The sequence below is a fragment of the Oncorhynchus keta genome, chromosome 11 (assembly GCF_023373465.1).
Source record: "Oncorhynchus keta strain PuntledgeMale-10-30-2019 chromosome 11, Oket_V2, whole genome shotgun sequence".
NCBI lineage: Eukaryota > Metazoa > Chordata > Actinopteri > Salmoniformes > Salmonidae > Oncorhynchus > Oncorhynchus keta.
Genome location: NC_068431.1, coordinates 46495630 through 46510514, shown reverse-complemented (window position 1 = coordinate 46510514; position 14885 = coordinate 46495630). Strand labels below are relative to the sequence as shown.

At 43.7% G+C, this 14885-nt stretch overlaps 1 pseudogene; it reads right to left on the bottom strand.

Annotated features, from left to right (window-relative positions):
• Nucleotides 1–1919: 1919 nt before the first annotated feature.
• Nucleotides 1920–10498, bottom strand: LOC127906234 (fermitin family homolog 3-like; annotated as a pseudogene).
• Nucleotides 10499–14885: the final 4387 nt, after the last annotated feature.

Genomic DNA, 14885 nt, shown 5'->3' with positions numbered 1-14885 from the left:
ATTCTTCCACCTCCACAACATTGCCAAAGTCAGGTCCTCCCTCTCCCGTCCTGCCCCTGAAACCTGCATACATGCATTCATCTCCTTCCGTCTTGACTACTACAATTCACTTCTCTCCGGCATCAACTCAAGCTCCCTCCATAAGCTCCAAAATCTTCAAAACCCTGCAGCCCGACTCCTCACCCACAGTCCTGGCAGCACATCTCCCCCCCTGTTCTTCCATCAACTTCACTGGTTCCCTGTCTCCCAACGCCGATTACAAGATCCTCTCAGACCTTCGTTTCCCCTGCCAACCCACACACGCACTCGGTTCCACCAAAACAGGCCACCTTGTCATTCCCAGGTCGAAGCTCCAGAACTTCGGCGACAGGGCCTTCTCCAGGGTTTCTCCTAGGCTCTGGAACTCCCTCCCTCTAGCCATCCATGAGTCCATCACTATCTTTCAGTCTCTCCTAAAGCCCCACCTCTTTGATAAGGCCTACCCTTAAGCCCCTCCCCCCTCCACACACACACACACAAGCTAAGAAATACACTACAAAGACACTCCTTTTTTCAACATACTGAGCAGCACCTAACCCTTACTCTACCCCTTATCCTAACGACCAATCCCGCCCCTTATCCTAAACCAGGTTTGTATCCAAATCCCAATACTCCCCTCCCCATACTGATACATCACACTCTTTCCCTTCTTTGAGCCAGCCCCTCTCTTTACTCATATTCTGATGTTTTGTTTTGACTCCTGTTTTTCATTTCCTTTCTACAACTGTAAAGCGATTTTGGGTAATTGAAAAGTGCAGTGAGTCCCATGTATTATCATAACAGCTAAGTGAGTTGTTAGATGCATTTTCCCCCTTACCGCATCACTTTATACACAGAAGATCACTGCTAAACATAAAATAAATATGTTTATCTGTCTCTCGGTGACCACCCATAACTTCACAACGAAGTCGACGACAAATCCAAAGCTGCCAATGTCTTTGCAATTGTTCCAAACAAGAGAAGCACAAAAAGATGCTTCAAATGAAAAACTGAGATCACTGCATTAAAATATAAATAGCCTACTGTCATGACGTTGCCCTCTTTGGGTACAGCGAGCACCATCCCCCGCTCTCTGCTTCTACAACCAGACTGCTGTGGTCAGAGAGAGAGGTCGTAAATTCCTGAGGAGAAGACCCTGCCTCATGGCCACAGTATAAGAGACAGAGTACATTTTCATAGAGAACATAGGAATTTCTTCCACCTCACAGAACTTGAGGTCCGAACAAATTTCATGTTCCGGAGAAGGTATAAAAGATCGGTGAAGAATCCAGCTACTAACTGGTCCGTTTGTTACAACTTGGGGAAGCTCATGGGAGACAGTGTGGCCACATTACCATAACCCTGTTTAAATAATAGCCTCAGATATGAGGTTTATTTCTTATTGTTGTATAAGATGAATGAGTGAGTATGATACTGTTTGTAAAATTGTGTAATGTGATTTTGGAATGTTTAATGAAGGAAACTCCAATTCCCTTTTGAGTTGAACTAAATCAGAGGACCGCCCATGAGCCCAATTGGGGTCAGGCATCCTGGGACAGCCCCTTTTCTGCAATTCCGAACAAAACCCAACTTTGAGAAATCCTCAGGCAGACCATGTTTCTCTCAATCACAGGAGTACAAAGGTTGCAGACAATTGCTGAATCTTTTAACCATACCACGTGGTTAAACTCTTAGACTATCGATACCGACAGAATAAGAACAAGTCTTTGATATTAATTACTAGTCTGCAGCAAGGAATTCGGTATCATTGAACGTGAAGAACGACAACCGCTGAAACATCCATTCTACAACAACTTGAATGAATGTCACTCTGAACTATCCACTATAACCAAAACAGAGAGAGAGAGAGAGAGAGAGAGAGAGAGAGAGAGAGAGAGAGAGAGAGGTCTCTTTGGTCTAGGAGAGAGTGAGATGAAACAAACTAGAATGCTAAGGGTTTTCAGCAACATTGGAAAAGGTACGCAGTTGTATGTCTGTGTGAGTGAGCATGTCAATATAACCGCAGCTGCGGTTAGTGTGTGTTTGCTTGTGTGTGTGTGTGTGTGTGTCTATAAAAACTCATCCAGACTATCAGAGTCTCATATATCTTGTGTGATCGATATCCAATCTAAAATCCATGGCAGGAAAAGGTGGTCACCGGCAGAAAGATGGATGTGAGTCAGAGGGCGTTCAGCCAGCCAGCAGTGATGTATGTTCTCAACCCATCTTACCTGAAGATGTTCAAGTAGTCATGCAGCTCTGGTGCTACCCTCATTGTTTCCTGCGAAGAAATAAAACCCTGTGTCTATTTTGTGTCATGTACGGTTGAAATTCAACTTTTTCCATGTCACTTGTTTTGCTTCCTTACAAACCAGCCCTAATCACCATTACAGACTGCTACAGTATGGTGGAGAATCAGAAGGACTAACCAGCATGTCTTCAGCGCTGCTCTCCTCTGCATCCATCTTCACCTCCAAACACTGAAAGGCGGAGTTAAGGTCATCCATGGCAGGACATGATGTCATCAGCTGGGGCTCTGACAGAGACACCTTTACCAATCTGGTCCTGAGGATAGCACACGCACAAATGTATAACAGTGTGAAAGATAAGGTGAGCAATGTGTCATAGACAGAGAATAACCTTTGGGGACAGTTCTTGTTTGTTTACCTGAAGGGCAGCAAAGAGCATCATCTCTCCCTCTGTGCAGCCAACATCCTCCAACAAGATGGCCCAGCGAGCCTGCTCAAACATCTGGGTCAGAAGGACTGCGTCATACTGGAGACGGAGACAAGGTAGATAAAGTGACCGATTACACACAGCACAATTCATGGCCACCATGAGGTAGAAGAAGGAAATAATCGATAGCCCCTCAGAAAGCATGTTGCAGGCCTACCTTGGGCTGCAGGTCATGGAAGCAGTAGTATTTGAAGTGTAGCAGCAGCCTGTCATGCTCCTGCACTCCCTGTTGGAGCAGAGAACGAGACGAATCCAGTCCACAATAAAACACATGTAATTCATTGAATTTACACTTTACACTTTTTCACTAACAATACACAGAGTAACATACGCATACCTAAACATATCTATGTGTGTTGTGAACACACAGACACTCACCTGCTGTGAACTTGGGCCTTGTCCACAAGGCTGGTGGGACGGGGCATCGTGGTGATAGTCTCAGGAGCAGGTAGGCTGACAGACAACATCTTATACACAGCCTCAGTCTGGGGTGAGTCAGCAAAGTGCACAGGCATGCCATTGGACAGGGTGTGAGCTGGACCTGTCGTTATTACACATGCAGTTGGGATATGTTACATGACATTTGGTATGTACTGTACAGCGAAAGCTATTGTACTTAATGTTGCCCATCCATTTTGAAATTTGATGTGTACCACCAATTCCACTGGACCTACCTGATGAGATACGAAGGCTTGTTAGATCATATACTACTACTTCCTCCTCTGTGTCTTTCTCCTTTTTCTTCTCCTCCACTGGCCGTAACAACGACCGCTCCTCTGGGTGACGCATGTCTGAGAATGAGCAGTGCGAGGGAATACTGATTAACACCTGCAACAATAAACCTCTAGTTAGAGAGCTCGGTATAGCCCAGATGCACTTCTTCAGGTACCTGCACTTCTTCAGGTACCTGCAGATTCGCAACTTTACAAAAAAGATTTCCCCTCTTTCCCATCTCTCCCACCCACCAGCTGGCTTGATGAATGTTTGATCCTGGATCCGCATGTAAAGGGACATACAGTCTTTCTATGGTGTAAGACATTATTCAGAATATGATATGCCCCACTCTTGACAATGCAAAGCATTCATGGGAGGTGAGATTGGAGGTGAGATTTCTGAGTAAAGGGTCTGAATACTTATGTAAATAAGGTATTTCAGTTTTTTATTTTTAATACATTTGCTAAAATTTCTGAAAGCCTGTTTTTGCTTTGTAATCATCTGGTATTGTGTGTAGATTGATAAGGGGGGAAAACATATTTAATCCATTTTAGAAAAAAAACTGTAAACATAACAACATGTGGAAAAAAGTTGAGGGATCTGAATACTTTCCAAATGCACTGTATTCCTGTATTCCGGTAATGACTAAAAATGATTTCAATACCATGGACCAATATCGAATACATTTAGGGCATTTCCAGACCATATGTATAAATTGTCCATAGCCCCTACAACAGTGCCAACATTTGTCAGACACAGAAGGTTTGCATGAGTTTCAATTTCCTAGGGGTCAAATATTCTCTGTACAGAAATTTGAAATGGATACAATTATTCAAAACATAATTTTTTTCTCCAGATATGTTCCCATGTTTCAGAAGAAAGGTGGACACCTAAATCATTCTCCCAGCACAATTCTACACGTGGCATACACAAGATCTGGAGTGAGAAAGGATCTAATCAAATTGATTAGCTAAGTGACTATTGTACTTAACATTTCAGTTTTCCAATTCAGTAGACTTTGGAGATCTTCTCTCCCACATGTTTAGAAAAATGTGACCTGATTTGTAAGTAGAGTAGGAAGACGTTATTGGGAAAATGTAATTAATTTCTGATTTGTTCAAATGATCCCATATTGTTCTCATCAAATAAATTCTCTATTTACCACAAGGTTTTCCCATTATTCAACAAACCCCAATTTCACCAAAGAGGGGCTTGGGAAGAATGATTCCAACAAAGCTCAAAGTTGTATGTATGTATAATCTCACAGAAACATTTTAAAATTAGATTCTTTATTCCTTCCCAGTACTTTGGATTGTACCACAGGGCCCGAAGAAACAACGAACATTTGTTAATGTCAAAGACCTCTTGTTCTATGACCTTCCAAGGAGTGGGATTGTTGTTATAAGCCCATTTAAGAGGGTACCTTGCAATAAATAACACATCGTTTTTTCTGAATATCAGGAAGGCCCAGGCCACCTCTATTTCTGTCCATTGATCATTTTGAATGGCTGACTCAAGGGGGTTTGTTTCTCTCGCCAGAGAAACTTCCTGAAAAAAGTTATGAACTTCTTGAACCATTCTCCCAAAAGGGGGAGAGGGATTACACTGAGGAGGTATGTTATAGCTGGACTAGACAATCTGGACCCTCTCTTTCTAAAATTATCCACCGAAATTGTTGCAACCGTTATTGCTAGCCTGATCAATCTTTCGCATCGTCTGAGATCCCCAAAGATTGGAAAGCTGCCGTGGTCATCCCCTTCTTCAAAGGGGAGACACTCTAGACCCAAACTGTTATAGACATATATCCATCCTGCCATGCCTTTCTAAAAATCTTTGAAAGCCAAGTTAACAAACAGATCACCGACCATTTCAAATCCCACCGCACATTCTCCACTATGCAATCTGGTTTCCGAGCTGGTCATTGGTACATCTCAGCCACGATCAAGGTCCTAAATGATATCATAACCGCCATCGATAAAAGACTGTACTGTGCAGCCGTTTTCAGCGACCTGGCCAAGGCTTTCGTCTCAGTCAATCACCGCATTTTTATCGGCAGACTCAATAGCCTTGGCTTCTCAAATGACTGCCTCGCCTTGTTCACCAACTACTTCACAGACAGTTCATTGTGTCAAATCGGAGGGTCTGTTGTCTGGACCTGTTGCTGTCTCTATGGGTGTGCCACAGGGTTCAATTCTCAGGCTGACTCTTTTCTCAGTATATATCAATGATGTCGCTCTTGCTGCTGGTGTTTCTCTGATCCACCTCTACGCAGACGATATCATTCTGTATACATCTGGCCCTTCTTTGGACACTGTGTTAACATACCTCCAAACAAGCTTCAATGCCATACAACACTCCTTCCGTGGCCTCCAACTGCTTTTAAATGCTAGTTAAACTAAATGCATGCTCTTCAACCGATTACTGCCCACACCCGCCCGCCCGACTAGCATCACTACTCTGGACGGTTCTGACTTAGAATATGTGGACAACTACAAATATCTAGGTGTCTGGTTAGACTGTAAACTCTTCTTCCAGACTCACATTAAGCATCTCCAATCCAAAATTAAATCTAGTATCAGCTTCCAATTTCACAGCAAAGCCTCCTTCACTCATGCTGCCAAACATACCCTCGTAAAACTGACTATCCTACCGATCCTTGACTTCGGCGATGTCATTTACAAAATAGCCTCCAACACTCTACTCAGCAAACTGGATGTAGTCTAATACAGTGACATCCGTTTTGTCACCAAAGCACCATATACTACCCACCACTGCGACCTGTATGCTCTCGTTGGCTGGCCCTCACTACATAATTGTTGCCAAACCCACTGGCTCCAGGTCATCTAAGTCTTTGCTAGGTAAAGCCCCGCCTTATCTCAGCTCACTGGTCACCATAGCAACACCAACCCATAGCACGCGCTCCAGCAGGTATATTTCACTGGTCATCCCCAAAGCCAACACTTACTTTGGCCGCCTTTTCTTCCATTTCTCTGCTGCCAATAACTGGAACGAATTGCAAAAATCACTGAAGCTGGAGTCTTATATCTCCCTCTCTAACTTTAAGCATCAGCTGTCGGAGCAGCTTACCGATCACTGTACCTGTACACAGCCAATCTGTAAATAGCACACCCAACTACCTCATCCCCATATTGTTATTTATCCTCTTGCTCTTTTGCACCCCAGAATCTCTACTTGCACATCATCATCTGCACATCTATCACTCCAGTGTTAATACTAAATTGTAATTATTTCACCTCTATGGCCTATTTATTGCCTTACCTCCCTACTCTACTACATTTGAACACACTGTACATAGATTTTTATATTGTATTATTGACTGTACGTTTGTTTATGTGTAACTGTGTTGTTGTTTTTAATCACACTGCTTTGCATTATCTTGGCCAGGTCGCAGTTGTAAATGATAACTTGTTCTCAACTGGCCTACCTGGTTAAATAAAATGTAAAAATATGTGGAAGAATGTTCATTTTTATTGTGTCTATTTTACTCAATGTTTTATATATACACTAGATTTCTGACAGACAGCGCTGTTTTGAAACCTCCGCGCCTCCATCTTGGCACTCCCCCATCAAGCTATGGAAATTTGTTTTTGCCACGTTTATTCTATTAGACACCTTAATGCATACTTTTACATTATATTAAACAAACAAATAATACATGAAAAAACGTACTGTGAGCTAAAAATATAAACGCAACATGTAAAGTGTTAGGCCCATGTTTAATGTGCTGAAATAAAAGATCCCAGAAATGTTCCATATGCTCAAAAACCTTATTTTGCTTGAATTTTGTGCACAAATTCGTTTACATACCAGTTAGTGAGTATTTTTCCTTTGCCAAGACAAGCCAAGCCATTCATCTGACAGGTGTGGCATATCAAGAAGCTGATTAAACAGCAAATTTGGCAGTACATCCAACCGGCCTCACAATCGCAGACCACGTGTAACCACGCCAGCCCAGCACCTCCACATGCGATTTCTTCACATGTGGGATGGTCATAGACCAATCACCCAGACAGCTGATGAAACTGTGGGTTTGCACAACCAAAGAACTTCTGCACAAACTGTCATAAACCGTCTCAGGGAAGCTCATCTGCCTGCTCGTCATCCTACCCAGGGTCTTGACCTGGCAGAAGTTCGGCAATGTAACCCACTTCAGTGGACAAATGCTCACCTACGATGACCACTGGCATGGTGGAGAAGTGTGCTCTTCAAGTATGAATCTCGGTTTCAACTGTACCGGACAGATGGTGTCATGTGGGCGTGCGGTTTGCTGATGTCAACATTGTAAACAGAGTGCCCCATGGTGGCGGTGGGGTTATGATATGGACAGGCATTTTACATTTTATCAATGGCAATTTGAATGCACAGAGATACCTTGACGAGATCCTGAGGCCCATTGTCGTGCCAATCATCTGCCGCCATCACCTCACGTTTCAGCATGATAATGCACGGCCCCATGTCATGAGAATCTGTGCACAATTCCTGGAAGCTGAAAATGGCCCAGTTTTTTCATGGCCTGCATACTCACCAGACATGTTATCCATTGAGCATGTTTGGGATGCTCTGGATCGACGTGTACGGCAGCGTGTTCCTGTTCCCGCCAATATTCAGCAACTTCAAATCACATTTTATTTGTCACATACATATGGTTAGCAGATGTCAATGCGAGTGTAGAGAAATGCTTGTGCTTCTAGTTCCGACAATGCAGTAATAACAAACGAGTAATCTAACCTAACAATTCCACAACTACTACCTTATACACACAAGTGTAAAGGGATAAAGAATATGTACATAAAGATATATGAATGAGTGATGGTACAGAACGGCATAGGCAAGATGCAGTAGATGGTGTTCACAAAGCCATTGTGTTCACAAAGCCATTGTGTTCACAAAGCAATTGTGTTCACAAAGCAATTGAAGACATTTTTTTAAAGGTATCTGTGACCATTAGATGCATATCTGTATTCCCAGAAATGTGAAATCCACACAGTAGATTAGGGCCTATTGAATTTATTTTAATGGACTGATTTGCTTATGTGAACTGTAACTCAGTAAAGTCTTTTAATTTGTTACACTTTGCGTTTATATTTTTGTTCAGTGTATAAAAACGTTTACCAGAATATTTGATTGTTTCATATATAACTAATTGGCCAATACATACGTAGCATCAGCAATCCAGGGTTTATATACATCATTGATTTCAATCACAATTTTTATGCCTTCTTGTTTTTAATTGGAAGTCCGATACCAAGCCATCACATGCTCACTGGGTAATGGAATGTTATGGCCCATCTCAAAGCTCAAATATTTCACCCGTGGCTCCACTCAAAAGTTAGTTTTACAAGGTCTGGCAGCCATTCCTCGACTACTTTGAGAGCAACCTCTCTGCTGAGAACTTAATGTAGCCCCTGCACCCCCCTTGTCTTATTATATTTGGTTGTTTCTCTCCTTAATTTCCACCCAGCGGTTCCATAGGATAGTACCCATGTAATATTAATTGATGCGTCCAGGTGTAACAGGGGAATTTAGTTATTGTACCTGATGTTGTATCATGTTTGTTACTGTAGATAATGTTCTGCTTTTATGTGTTCCAATTACAATAATATCTGCAACAATAACTTCTTACGTTTATTTAGGTAGGAACTCCTCACACATGTACTTACTCAGCAGACGACAGACTCCCATAACAGTTTGGAAGACTGGACGAGAGAAGCAGGCCTGAAGCCTCAGAGTGGTCCCGTTGGGTAGGCCCAGTGTCAGGGTCTTATGCTGGGGGCTCAGGTGAACATCGGCATGGATCTCATACTTCTCAAGGGTCCACGAGAGCTGGAGCAGCTACTGCTGCTTCTGCTCCCACAACAGGGCATGGTCTGACCAGTTTATCTCTGGGGTGGACAGAGGAGTCTGTCGGTGCTTTATATGAACACATTTATAGCGTGTCTCATAGACACTTTGAATCTCGTTTTGAAATCAATATTGAGCAGCTATACTCAGCCTTGTCTCAGGATGGTAAGTTGGTGGTTGAAGATATCCCTCTAGTGGTGTGGGGGCTGTGCTTTGGCAAAGTGGGTGGGGTTATATCCTTCCTGTTTGGCCCTGTCCGGGGGTGTCCTCGGATGGGGCCACAGTGTCTCCTGTCCCCTCCTGTCTCAGCCTCCAGTATTTATGCTGCAGTAGTTTGTGTCTAGGGTCAGTTTGTTATATCTGGAGTACCCCTCCTGTCCTAATTCGGTGTCCTGTGTGAATCTAAGTGTGCGTTCTCTAATTCTCTCCTTCTTTCTTTCTCTCTCTCGGAGGACCTGAGCCCTAGGACCATGCCCCAGGACTACCTGACATGATGACTCCTTGCTGTCCCCAGTCCACCTGGCCATGCTGCTGCTCCAGTTTCAACTGTTCTGCCTTACTATTATTCGACCATGCTGGTCATTTATGAACATTTTAACATCTTGGCCATGTTCTGTTATAATCTCCACCCGGCACAGCCAGAAGAGGACGGGCCACCCCACATATGCTCTCTCTAATTCTCTCTTTCTTTCTTTCTCTCTCTCGGAGGACCTGAGCCCTAGGACCGTGCCCCAGGACTACCTGACATGATGACTCCTTGCTGTCCCCAGTCCACCTGGCCATGCTGCTGCTCCAGTTTCAACTGTTCTGCCTTGTTATTATTCGACCATGCTGGTCATTTATGAACATTTTAACATCTTGGCCATGTTCTGTTATAATCTCCACCCGGCACAGCCAGAAGAGGACTGGCCACCCCACATAGCCTGGTTCCTCTCTAGGTTTCTTCCTAGGTTTTGGCCTTTCTAGGGAGTTTTTCCTAGCCACCGTGCTTCTACCCCTGCAATGCTTGCTGTTTGGGGTTTTTAGGCTGGGTTTCTGTACAGCACTTTGAGATATCAGCTGATGTACGAAGGGCTATATAAATAAATTTGATTTGATTTGATTTGATATTCATGTTCTGATTTACAGATTGTGGAGTACATCTATAATCACTTACCCAAGCAGCCATACTTACAGAGGGAAAATATAGCACTCATCTTTTATTATTGGTATTAATTGTGATGCTACATTATGGCTTTAACAATAAACTCTCGCTTGAAGACGCTGTATTACAATGTGGTAATACAACCATCGGGTTATGCCACATTTAAGATAGTAACACACATTAACACATTTTTTCAATTAAAGCAAAAAGTAAAGTAAAATGCTGAATTCTGTTAGTGTACGGTTATTTATAAACAGAACATGGTAATGCCCTGAATCAAACTACAGGTCAAATCTTAGGCAACCCTAGTCTTGGCTATTCCCCACATTAAAATATATTGTAATAATGTACTCCACCAACACATTATAATAAGACAGAGCAAAATCATATTCCTTCCTGTAAATGAATGACTCCTTTCTTAGTCATCGGTTCAATTACCCCCATACCCTCTATCCAAGCTTTATATCTGCCCCTCCTTTTAGGACAAGGCCAATTGGACTGTTAGAATATTGAATCTGACAATTCATCTTAATGGTTGTACAGTCGTCTCAAATAAAACTGTGAAGGACCTAGGCGTTACTCTGGACCCTGATCTCTCTTTTGAAGAACATATCAAGACCATTTCAAGGAAAGCTTTTTTCCATCTACGTAACATTGCAAAAATCAGAAACTTTCTGTCCAAAAATTATGCAGAAAAAATAATCCACGTTTTTGTCACTTCTAGGTTAGACTACTGCAATGCTCTACTTTCCGGCTACCCGGATAAAGCACTAAATAAACTTCAGTTAGTGCTAAATACAGCTGCTAGAATCCTGACTAGAACCAAAACATTTGATCATATTACTCCAGTGCTAGCTTCCCTACACTGGCTTCCTGTCAAAGCAAGGGCTGATTTCAAGGTTTTACTGCTAACCTACAAAGCATTACATGGGCTTGCTCCTACCTATCTCTCTGATTTGGTCCTGCCGTACATACCTACAAGTACGGTACGGTCACAAGACGCAGGCCTCCTAATTGTCCCTAGAATTTCTAAGCAAACAGCTGGAGGCAGGGCTTTCTCCTATAGAGCTCCATTTTTATGGAACGGTCTGCCTACCCATGTCAGAGACTCAAACTCAGTCTCAACCTTTAAGTCTTTACTGAAGACTCATCTCTTCAGTGGGTCATATGATTGAGTGTAGTCTGGCCCAGGAGTGGGAAGGTGAATGGAAAGGCTCTGGAGCAGCGAACCGCCCTTGCTGTCTCTGCCTGGCCGGTTCCCCTCTTTCCCCTGGGATTCTCTGCCTCTAACCCTATTACAGGGGCTGAGTCACTGGCTTACTGGGGCTCTCTCATACCGTCCCTGGGAGGGGTGCGTCACCTGAGTGGGTTGAGTCAATGATGTGATCATCCTGTCTGGGTTGGCGCCCCCCCCCCCTTTGGGTTGTGCCATGGCGGAGATCTTTGTGGGCTATATTCAGCCTTGTCTCAGGATGGTAAGTTGGTGGTTGAAGATATCCCTCTCCTGTCCTATTCGGTGTCCTGTGTGAATTTAAGTGGGGGCCATTTAAGTGGGGGCTGTGCTTTGGCAAAGTGGGTGAGGTTATATCCTTCCTGTTTGGCCCTGTCCGGGGGTGTCCTCGGATGGGGCCACAGTGTCTCCTGACCCCTCCTGTCTCAGCCTCCAGTATTTATGCTGCAGTAGTTTATGTGTCGGGGGGCTAGGGTCAGTTTGTTATATCTGGAGTACTTCTCCTGTCCTATTCAGTGTCCTGTGTGAATTTAAGTGTGTTCTCTCTTTCTCTCGGAGGACCTGAGCCCTAGGACCATGCCTCAGGACTACCTGACATGATGACTCCTTGCTGTCCCCAGTCCACCTGGCCGTGCTGCTGCTCCAGTTTCAACTGTTCTGCCTTATTATTATTGGACCATGCTGGTCATTTATGAACATTTGAACATCTTGGCCATGTTCTGTTATAATCTCCACCCGGCACAGCCAGAAGAGGACTGGCCACCCCACATAGCCTGGTTCCTCTCTAGGTTTCTTCCTAGGTTTAGGCCTTTCTAGGGAGTTTTTCCTAGCCACCATGCTTCTGCATTGCTGCACCTGCATTGCTTGCTGTTTGGGGTTTTAGGCTGGGTTTCTGTACAGCACTTTGAGATATCAGCTGATGTACGAAGGGCTATATAAATACATTTGATTTGATTATCATAAAACGTTACACCAGTAAGCCACTATTCAGTTTGGGCAATTCTATTACTGGCCTGTGCCTCAACATCACCCTGTCTATCTCCATTTTCATAGAGTATCTCTATAGTCTCTGCCCCGGGAGGACATTGTTGTTCCCTTACCTAGTTGTAGTCCCAAACCAAATGTTCTTTAGAGTCAAACACCAGGTGCCCTCAGTCTCTACCACTGTTGGGTGGTCATTGCAGCTTGTGAAATATCTTGGTCACTTCCTCCTGTCTGTCTATCTCCCTCTCGGTCTTAGTGGCTGCGGTCATATCCTGTGTAAAATGTCAAGAGATAGAGGACTGTTCCTCTTTCACATACCATCAGGGCTGTAGGTGGTTGTTTTAAAGGGGGAGTTATCAGATACTGTTGCTGAGCAACTATTGTTTTGACAAACATGCAATAATCATTTTCCATATGTGTAAACACATATTGGTATTGGGATAGTTATAAGAACAACTTGATTAATTGCCATCTAAAAAATATATATTCTACAATAAAAATTGGAGAGAAAAAAATGGATGGTTAAAGATGCAATCCAGGATCTTAAGCGCTTATACATTTAAAATATTGTACGAATTGGAAATTGTAACATATTTTATGCAGGACGTAACATATCATACGAAATGGATGACGTAGCACACAATGTTCAGGGACACGTTTTTGACTCGAGCACTACTTACAAAACTACTGGAAAAAATTATAGTCTTAATGGGTCGGCGGAGTTTAGACACTCCTGAGGAAGACCCTCTAGTGGTCAATTACAGGTTAATCATGAGATGCAAGGTTTGTTTTCAGGGCATTAGGGAAATACTTTCCCGTACATTTAGAAAGAACGGTAACTTTTTTTTAACCAAGCAGTACAAAAAAGCCATACTGATTAGCAAAAGTGGAACATGCTTGATGAAGGTTTTTCCCAGTTTGGAAAGGAAGAAAATAGAAGCAGAAGGATGCATAACCACAGACACGGGTCAATATAGATATAAACGTCCTCTCACTGTCAACTGCGTTTATTTTCAGCAAACTTAACATGTGTAAATATTTGTATGAACATAAGATTCAACAACTGAGACATAAACAAAGGGGGGTCAAAATCAAAAGTAACAGTCAGTATCTGGTGTGGCCACCAGCTGCATTAACTACTGTAGTGTATCTCCTCATGGACTGCGCCAGATTTGCCCGTTCTTTCGATGAGATGTTACCCCCTCTTCCACCAAGGCACCTGCAAATTCCTGGATATTTCTGGGGGGAATGGCCCTAGCCCTCACCCTCCGATCCAACAGGCATGTTGCTCAATGGGATTGAGATCCGGGCTCTTCGTTGGCCATGGCAGAACACTGACATTCCTGTCTTGCAGGAAATCACGCACAGAACGAGCAGTATGGCTGGTGGCATTGTCATGCTGGAGGGTCATGTCAGGATGAGCCTGCAGGAAAGGTAACAAGAGGGAGGATGTCTTCCCTGTAACGCACAGCGTTGAGATTGCCTGCAATGACAACAAGCTCAGTCCGATGATGCTGTGACACACCGCCCCAGACCATGACGGACCCTTCACCTCCAAATCGATCGTGCTTCAAAGTACAGGCCTCAGTGTAACAATCATTCCATCGATGATAAACACAAATCTGATCATCACCCCCTGGTGAGACAAAACTGCGACATGTCAGTAGAGCACTTTTTGCCAGTCCTGTCTGGTCCAGCAAAGGTGGGTTTGTGCTCATAGGCAACGTTGTTGCCTGTGATGTCTGGTTAGGACCTGAATTACAACAGGCATACAAGCTGTCAGTCCAGCCTCTCTCAGCCTATTGCAGACAGTCTGAGCACTGATGGAGGGATTATGAGTTCCTGATGTAACTTGGGCAATTGTTGCCATCCTGTACCTGTCCCACAGGTGTGATGTTCAGATGTACGGATCCTGTGCAGGTGTTGTTACACGTGGTCTGCCACTGCAAGGATGATCAGCTGTCTGTCCTGTCTTCCTGTAGCGCTGTCTTAGGCGTCCCACAGTACGGACATTGCAATTTATTGCTCTGGTCACATATGCAGTCCTCATTCCCCCTTGCAGCATGCCTAAGGCACATTCAAGCAGGGACCCTGGACATCTTTATTTTGGTGTTTTTCAGAGTCAGTAGAAAGGCCTCTTTATAGCATCCTAAGTTTTCATAACTGTGACCTTGACTACCGTCTGTCTGTAAGCTG